Source organism: Puntigrus tetrazona, unplaced genomic scaffold, assembly GCF_018831695.1.
Source record: "Puntigrus tetrazona isolate hp1 unplaced genomic scaffold, ASM1883169v1 S000000283, whole genome shotgun sequence".
NCBI lineage: Eukaryota > Metazoa > Chordata > Actinopteri > Cypriniformes > Cyprinidae > Puntigrus > Puntigrus tetrazona.
The window spans coordinates 1,481,708-1,490,000 of NW_025047944.1; positions in this window are offsets into that span (position 1 = coordinate 1,481,708).

Sequence of the window (8,293 nt, forward strand, 5' to 3'; positions counted from 1 at the left end):
CCTGTCTACCTTTTAATGAACGAATATTATCTGAAACTAAAGGGAGGTGCTCATTATATGCAGTCACCTATTACACATTCATAATTACTTATTGAGTAACTAAATTACTTTTTTAGAGTGACTTGTGTTATTCCCGTCAGAATCCTATCAGCTCTTACGTAAATATTCTGAATCAATCAGTATGTTTAGAGGGACAACAATATTTTAAAACGCAAGACAATATTCTGATTAAGAGATTTTTAAGGACCTTATTGAAGTAAACAAAAATCTAATGAACTATTTTAGCCTCATGGAAATGCGGTATGGATCCACACGACTAATCAGGAACCAATCCTTTAACATCAGCGTCGTCTGTTTGTACGTATAGAGTGACGAATGATTCACTTCACGTCTCCAAGCTTTCGTATTCATTCAGATACGCTGAATCATTAAAGGTAGGGTAGGTCCGGGAGAGGCTAGCAGTAGCAAGCTAGCTTTGAAAGCGTAAGAAGCCACGCCTCCTCCAGAACACGTGACGGATATAATTACAATATCATTGGTTCTAAAGCAGCTTTCCCGTCAGCTCTTAAATATTCTCCATGAATGGCTCACTGAATCATTGATTCGTTCAAATACACTGAATCATTAAGTAGAGAACCGCTGCAGGACCCTTCTGTCGTCATCGTTCACACAGAACCGTAATCATTCTTCTCATGTAGCTACTCTCATGTAGAACCCAAACATTGGCGTGTTGGTCCTCAGACCCTTCACCGTCTCTGTTCCTCTGCGGTGGAGTGAACCTTCATGGAACCAGCTTAGACATTAACTACAGTGACGCTTATTTCAATTAGAAAAGTGCATCCAGTGTTCCAGTTTGCACACTGATCTAGTTCAATCTACTACAAATAATGGCTCGCTTCGCATGAATGAATGAAGAACCCGTTTGTTCATGCAGGATCACTGATCTGGATCTCAGTACTCAATGATCTCCTTCAAAACAACCCTGACAGCTTCAGATTAAACCGAGAACAGTGAGAGTCACGTGACACCAAATTATTCTCTTCTTCTTGTTCCTGTACACGGAAGTCAAAGGAGCTGTTTAAATCTCTAGCTTCTGGGATATTTCTACTAGTTCAAAAGAATCATAACCTAGTAACCGATTCCAACCCTAGGGAACACACTCAGATTATGAAAGCGTTGCAGGAATGTAGTTTTGAAAGGATTCTAGACTGAAATGAAAACATTTCTCACAACCTAAATGTTATTTGCACCTTTTTATATATTTTAAGAATGTTCAAATGCTTTCTTGTCGTGATTAGAACATCGTCTAAAATGATTCTTAAAAGGTTCCGAGCACAAATAGCAGGAACATTTTCTCAAGGTTATAAAAATGTTCAACAAGCACAAATAACAGCAAGACACTAAGAGCGTTTTCTCTCAACGTGATAAGAGCATTCATCAGATATTAATAAACATACAAGAACGTGCATAAACGTTGTGCCCTAACATTCATGTAACGTCTTAAAAACATTACTGAAAGTTTTCTACTCTTGGTCTCACAATGCCTGACAGGCAATCACTCACACACACACACACACACACACACACACACACACACACACACACACACACACACACACACACACACACACACAGTACCTGGTGTTAAATCCTGCATGTAGTTGTGTTCTGATGCGGCTGTGTTCATCAGTTGCTTCACTTCCACTAACTGAAGTACTTCAGTCTCTGTCTCAGTGTGTGTGTGTGTGTGTGTGTGTGTGTGTGTGTGTGTGTGTGTGTGTGTGTGTGTGTGTGTGTGTGTGTGTGTGTGTGTGTGTGTGCGCGCGTCCCTGAGGGAAACTCATTTCTCTATGCAAGTAAAATGTAGCTCAGTCTCCATCCCAGAGAGATCAGCGCTCATTCTCCTAGTGCTCCTGATCTTCCTCCCCGTCCTTCAGTTCCTTCCTTGTTCTTGTTACATCAGTACTGATGTGTGGTGTGTTACTGAACTATTACACACACACACACACACACACACACACACACAGTGTAATGATTCAGTGCTTCAGCTAGAGGGCCTCAACACAACTAAAAATTATAAAACCAAGACTCACTGAAATTAATCAAATGTTAAAACCATAATGGACATATTAATATTTTTACATGTAATATATAATTTTTATAACTCATTTACATTTCTAGGAATGCCAAAGCATAAAAAATTTTATATTTATTGGAAATTGTAAGTAAAATGTTAAAAATCAAACTTTTCTTGTAAACAGGAACATTGTATCATTGTTACCAGTTAAATGTTTCAAAGGTTGTAACCTCGGAACCCGAGACGTTTGCAACATTTAAAAATGCTAGTTGAAACGTTGCATTAATGTTTCCTGGAGGTTTGTTCTCCGGTATTTAACAGATCTTTTAGACGAGCTGCTACTAATTTTACTTCTCATAGAGTATTCTGGGCCCCGGATCTGTGCGATCGAACCTCAGGGACATACGAAGGCGTCATAAATAGCTCACCGAGATCAAACACAGATCATCCGAGTTCATCACAGCACAAGGTCTAGACATCTACTGTAAGAACACGTCGCACGTGAAGAAAGCAGCCCATCAAGACACTGACAGTGACGCTGGAGCAAACGCTCAGAATGGGACCGTGATGAATGCAAACATCATCATCATCACCATCATCTCTCTTCACACACACTTCCAGAGCAAAGTTTTGAATGAGTGTGCTGCGCTGGTATATATAGGCTAGTGTAAGTAGGCTACAGCGTGCCGCGTGTGTCTCTCTCAGGTCCTGTAAATGGGTCACGCTGGACACGCTTAAATTGGTTCTACAGGCAGAACGACGAGAGAGAGAGAGGTCCAGAGTTCCAGAGGAGAGAACAGAACGAGACGAGAAAATATCATCAGGAACAGCTCCAAACACACACACACACACACACACTCTTCACGCATATGATGCACCTAACGTGATGCAAATATACATCCATAGTGTGTCTCTGTTCACTAAATATTCTGCCCCTCGTCTTTCGTGCGCGACAGAGCAAAGTCACGCAGGTCTGGAGCAACGCGGGAGCTTTGGTCTTCCTCTAAACTTGAGGAAGTTGTTGATTTCATAAACCGTGCCGCCGTCAGTCCTCGGGGTCAGGTTATACAAGAGCTGATGAGACCACGCTCCCACGTTTGATCGGCTCACGTATTTATGATCGGATTTCACAGAACGAGGCCATTAAAAATATATTCTGATACAAGCACAAGATATTCTGGGTCAAGGGCTGATTTCTCTAGAAAAAGACTCCATTATGACTAAACTTAGAATCAATAACTGGACTTGATTTAGGACTGTTCTGATGAACCTATATGCATTGCTTAAATAATTGTGAAAATTTAGCTCTCAGGAAATGCAGGAGCTGATCAAATGTGCATGTCGTGCATTTCAACCACACGAAATAAAATAAACGCATGAACGGGGTAAATAAAATACATTGATTAAATGCTAAAAGCATCTACTTCAAGTTTCCTCTGAAATGATTCATAAAGTTTACTAGTTTAACTAGTTTTACACCAAACATGTCACAGACACGGTTGCAAGGTACTGGGTTCTCTTCTCAGACGTATGGTTTTAAAGCAGTGCATGTGGTTCTGGATGAAAGCCTTTAGTCATCGCGTGGAGTGTTTGAATCAGCGCTGGACTCTTCTGTTTGAGAGCGTCTGCTCTGTGCTGGGACACGAGGACAGAGATCTGGACGCTCAATGAGAGAAGAAACCCGACCAGAGGGTCACGAACCCTGCGTGCTTTTCCCGTCACTTTCCTCTGGAATCACGCTTGTGTTCTTGACTTCAGATGGACTCGGACACTTTCACGATGCCCTGACGCCACTTCTGTTGTGCTTTTCATCTTTTTTAGAGGCTGCATGAGTCTCAGTGTATGAGAAGATCATGTCTGATGAACATTTCCTTTAACGTTCCACTAACAGAACACTCCTTGATGTTGAGCTGAACTACTGCGTGTCTTGATATCTGATGAGAATCAATCACAGCAGAGAGCTTTAACCCGCTCCGACGACGGCTCTCTATAAATAGAGCGTGTATTAATAGAGTTCTTAGAGAACTAAGAAAAGCCACGTCTGATTCATGTGCATTTCAGATATAATGCAGTTATATTAATAGATAAACAGTGTAGATGTGAATCTCACAAAGCCTTTTAATGAGTCTAAAAATGAAGCCTATTTTAGGACCATTTAGATCTTTTGTCTTGTGAGGTTACTTTTATGATACTTGTATAATACTAACATATTACTAAAAACATATTACTAATCAGAAATGAGTTTGTATGGTATAAAATGTAAAAGAATTATTTAATGGAATGTGATCTTTATTTTAATTTTATTTTAAAAATAAAATCTTAAAAATGATGAAGCACACTAAAATTAAAACAAAGTTAATAAAAATACTAATATAAACTAACAGTGTCTAAAATTTTTCTCTCTCTCTGTCTCTCTCTCTCTCTGTCTCTCTCTCTCTCTCTCTGTCTCTCTCTCTCTCTCTCTCTCTCTCTCTCTCTCTCTCTCTCTCTCTCTCTCTCTCTGTCTCTCTCTCTCTGTCTCTCTCTCTCTCTCTCTCTCTCTCTCTCTCTCTCTCTCTCTCTCTCTCTCTCTGTCTCTCTCTCTCTCTCTCTCTCTCTCTCTCTCTGTCTCTCTCTCTCTCTCTCTCTCTCTCTCTCTCTCTCTCTCTCTCTCTCTCTCTCTCTCTCTCTGTCTCTCTCTCTCTCTCTCTCTCTCTCTCTGTCTCTCTCTCTCTGTCTCTCTCTCTGTCTCTCTCTCTCTCTCTCTCTGTCTCTCTCTCTCTCTCTGTCTCTCTCTCTGTCTCTCTCTCTCTCTCTCTCTGTCTCTCTCTCTCTCTCTCTCTCTCTCTCTCTCTCTCTCTCTCTCTCTCTCTCTCTGTCTCTCTCTCTCTCTCTCTCTCTCTCTCTCTCTCTCTCTCTCTCTCTCTCTCTCTCTCTCTCTGTCTCTCTCTCTCTCTGTCTCTCTCTCTCTCTCTCTCTCTCTCTCTCTCTCTCTCTCTCTCTCTCTCTCTCTCTCTCTCTCTCTCTCTCTCTCTCTCTCTCTCTCTCTCTGTCTCTCTCTCTCTCTCTCTGTCTCTCTCTCTCTCTCTCTCTGTCTCTCTCTCTCTCTCTCTCTCTCTGTCTCTCTCTCTCTCTCTCTCTCTCTCTCTCTCTCTGTCTCTCTCTCTCTCTCTCTCTGTCTCTCTCTCTCTCTCTCTCTCTCTCTCTCTCTCTCTCTCTCTCTCTCTCTCTCTCTCTCTCTCTCTCTCTCTCTCTCTCTCTCTCTCTCTCTCTCTCTCTCTCTCTCTCTCTCTCTCTCTCTCTGTCTCTCTCTCTCTCTCTCTCTCTCTCTCTCTCTCTCTCTCTCTCTCTCTCTCTCTCTCTCTCTCTCTCTCTCTCTCTCTCTCTCTCTCTCTCTCTCTCTCTCTCTCTCTCTCTCTCTCTCTCTCTCTCTCTCTCTCTCTCTCTCTCTCTCTCTCTCTCTGTCTCTCTCTCTCTCTCTCTCTCTCTCTCTCTCTCTCTCTCTCTCTCTCTCTCTCTCTCTCTCTCTCTCTCTCTCTCTCTCTCTCTCTCTCTCTCTCTCTCTCTCTCTCTCTCTCAACCTTGAGACGCTCCCAGAGGAGCGACAACAAATGACTGCACAGGAAATGATGTCATCAAACTTCAATCTAAACACAAAAGTGTGTGTGTGTTTGTTTATAGACTGGAGGAACAGCGGATGTGGGTTTGACCATCATGAACTTCACCCACAGCATCAGACTTTTACATTTTATGATGAAAACAGTGAAATGTAATACTAAAATCTCAAAGCCTAAACAACACCCTACACACTGATCATCATCATCATCATCATCATCATCATCATCATCACGAGTGTGTGTTCTAGGATTACCTGAGACAGACAGGTAGAACCAGAATCCAGATCACAGACAAACACACTCACATTACGACGTCCATAAACCAGTTCGGGAGCACAACGATCGATGTAATCCTAATTAATGCATGTGTCCTGCCGCTCCGCTCCGAACGTCTTCGTTAAGAAGCTCTTGGTTTGGAAGCAGAAGGTCTTGGGTGACATCACCAGAAACCCAGATCTCTCGGATTAGAGCGCTTTTCTGCATCAACAGCGCTACGATAAACCTGTCTATCTGCCCAGACTTCGTCTAATCAGACAGACTTCATTACGGCTCGAGAAAGGCAGCTGATTGGAGGTCACCGGTCACGGAAGGATCCAGACACACCGAACGAAACTGAAATCGGACGCGAGATCGTCGAATACTTTACTCGAATACTGAAGTTAGTTAGTTACTTAGTTTGACACACTTTAGCTTCCCCTATGGAATACATTATTAGTAGTAAAACAAGGAAGATAACTGCTGTTGTGTCTGTAACAAAACATATAATGCTAATAATCAGACTTTTCTTTTTAGAGTTGCAATTTCTACATCTTAAGTGTTAAACATCACTGATGATGATGATGATGATGATTTCATACAGAACAACAATGGACTACACAGACCTTGACCAGTTCACATCAACTTCCTGTTTCAAAAGGAAACGTCAACACGGGCACATAAAGGATCTTATATATCAGGGAATGAAGCAAGGCTTGCTATTTCTTCCTCAACAGTCATCAAGCGGATTATTAGACTACTTTACAGACACGGGTCAATATATAAAACTACATGAAACCCAAAAACAATCTTAGTCAGCTGTCTCTTAGATCTTTCCCTGATCTAGTTTACTAACTAACTGTTGATTAGTTCGGCGCTAAACTGACGAAGAGGGAAGTTTGAGCGGTTTATTGTAAACGACTGTAATAAACGACACGAATGATGATGAAGGACAGTTTGAAGTCTCTCTCTCGTAACCGACGAAGTTTAAAAGTCAAAGCCGAAACAAGCTGAGGAGGAAAAACCTGCCTCCCGTCGATGTGAATGAAACACGACGATAAAGTACACCAAGCTGTATTCCATCAGACGGCTGTGGTGAAGAATAGCCTGTACTCACCATGCCGTGGGGTTTATTACTGTCCAGGTTTAATATCGCGGACTTTCTGCGCTCCTCAGCTGTGACGGACCGAAGCTCTGCTCCTACGCCCTCCCCGTCGCGCGCTAACCATCTACTGACCGAGGCTCATGAATATTAATCCGGTAGCGTGGCGTCACCGATTGGCTACAAACGTGACGCTGGTGGGCGGGGTCGCGCCGCGCGTCGTGAATATTAATGAGGTTCAGTGACCGGACGCTTCAGGACGTCTGCGCGACGTAATTAATATTCATAGAATTCACAATTTCTTCTGTTGCGTGGGAACAAGACATACTGCTGCACTTCATTACAAGTTAATACACAGAAAAGAAAGCTAAAAGTTGCTGAAGCCTGGTGTCCTGATTGGTTGAAATTTTCAAATATGCTTGTGTTCCTGTAGTCATTTTAGCTTTATATGTATATTACTTTATATTTTTTTATGTATTTATTTTTTAAACAATAAGGCTTTCAATGTTTTTTTTTTTTTAATTCTCCACCACAAAAAAAATTATGAAAATAAATGAAAATAAACTGACTCCATGCTTTTGATTGGTGCGGCATAATGCTACAAAAGATTTTTATTTCGGATAAATGCTGGTCTTTGATTCATCAAAGAAACAGTGAGAATCATCGAAACGCGTTTCTTGAGCGGCAAATCAGCAAATTATAATGATTTCCTGAAGGATAACGAGACGCTGAAGAAAGACACTAAAAATATTTAACAATATTGTTGCTTTTACTGTATTTTGGATTAAATAAGTGCATGCTTGAAGAGTAAAGAAAACATTAAACTTGTTACTGTTCAAAAACTTGACAGGTAGTGTATATAATCTGTTTATGTATAGCTAAAACTAAATTAAATGATTCATTATTTTATTTTGCTTGCAACTTCTTTAACGGTTGGAATTCATAAGCTTGCGTTCCCTACAGAAATTCAGGACTTTCCCAGGACTTTTTTTTTACCTGAATGTAAATCTTTTCTCCAGGTTTCCCACGCTAGCTGGAAAAAGCATTTAGAACCGTTCCGCAGGCGCTCGGATCCAGAAGGTTTTTATGTTTCCTGAGCGAAACTGCCATGAATTAATCCAATTAGCGCTGAGTCACATAAAGCGCGCGTCCAGCCCGTGGGTCAGGCCCGTTTCCTCAGCCTCTCTCCTACTGGTACCAGACCATCCCTTCAGGAAATGAGAGTCTGCGTTATTTATGACCCAAGCTCTTCAAATGCTTTCG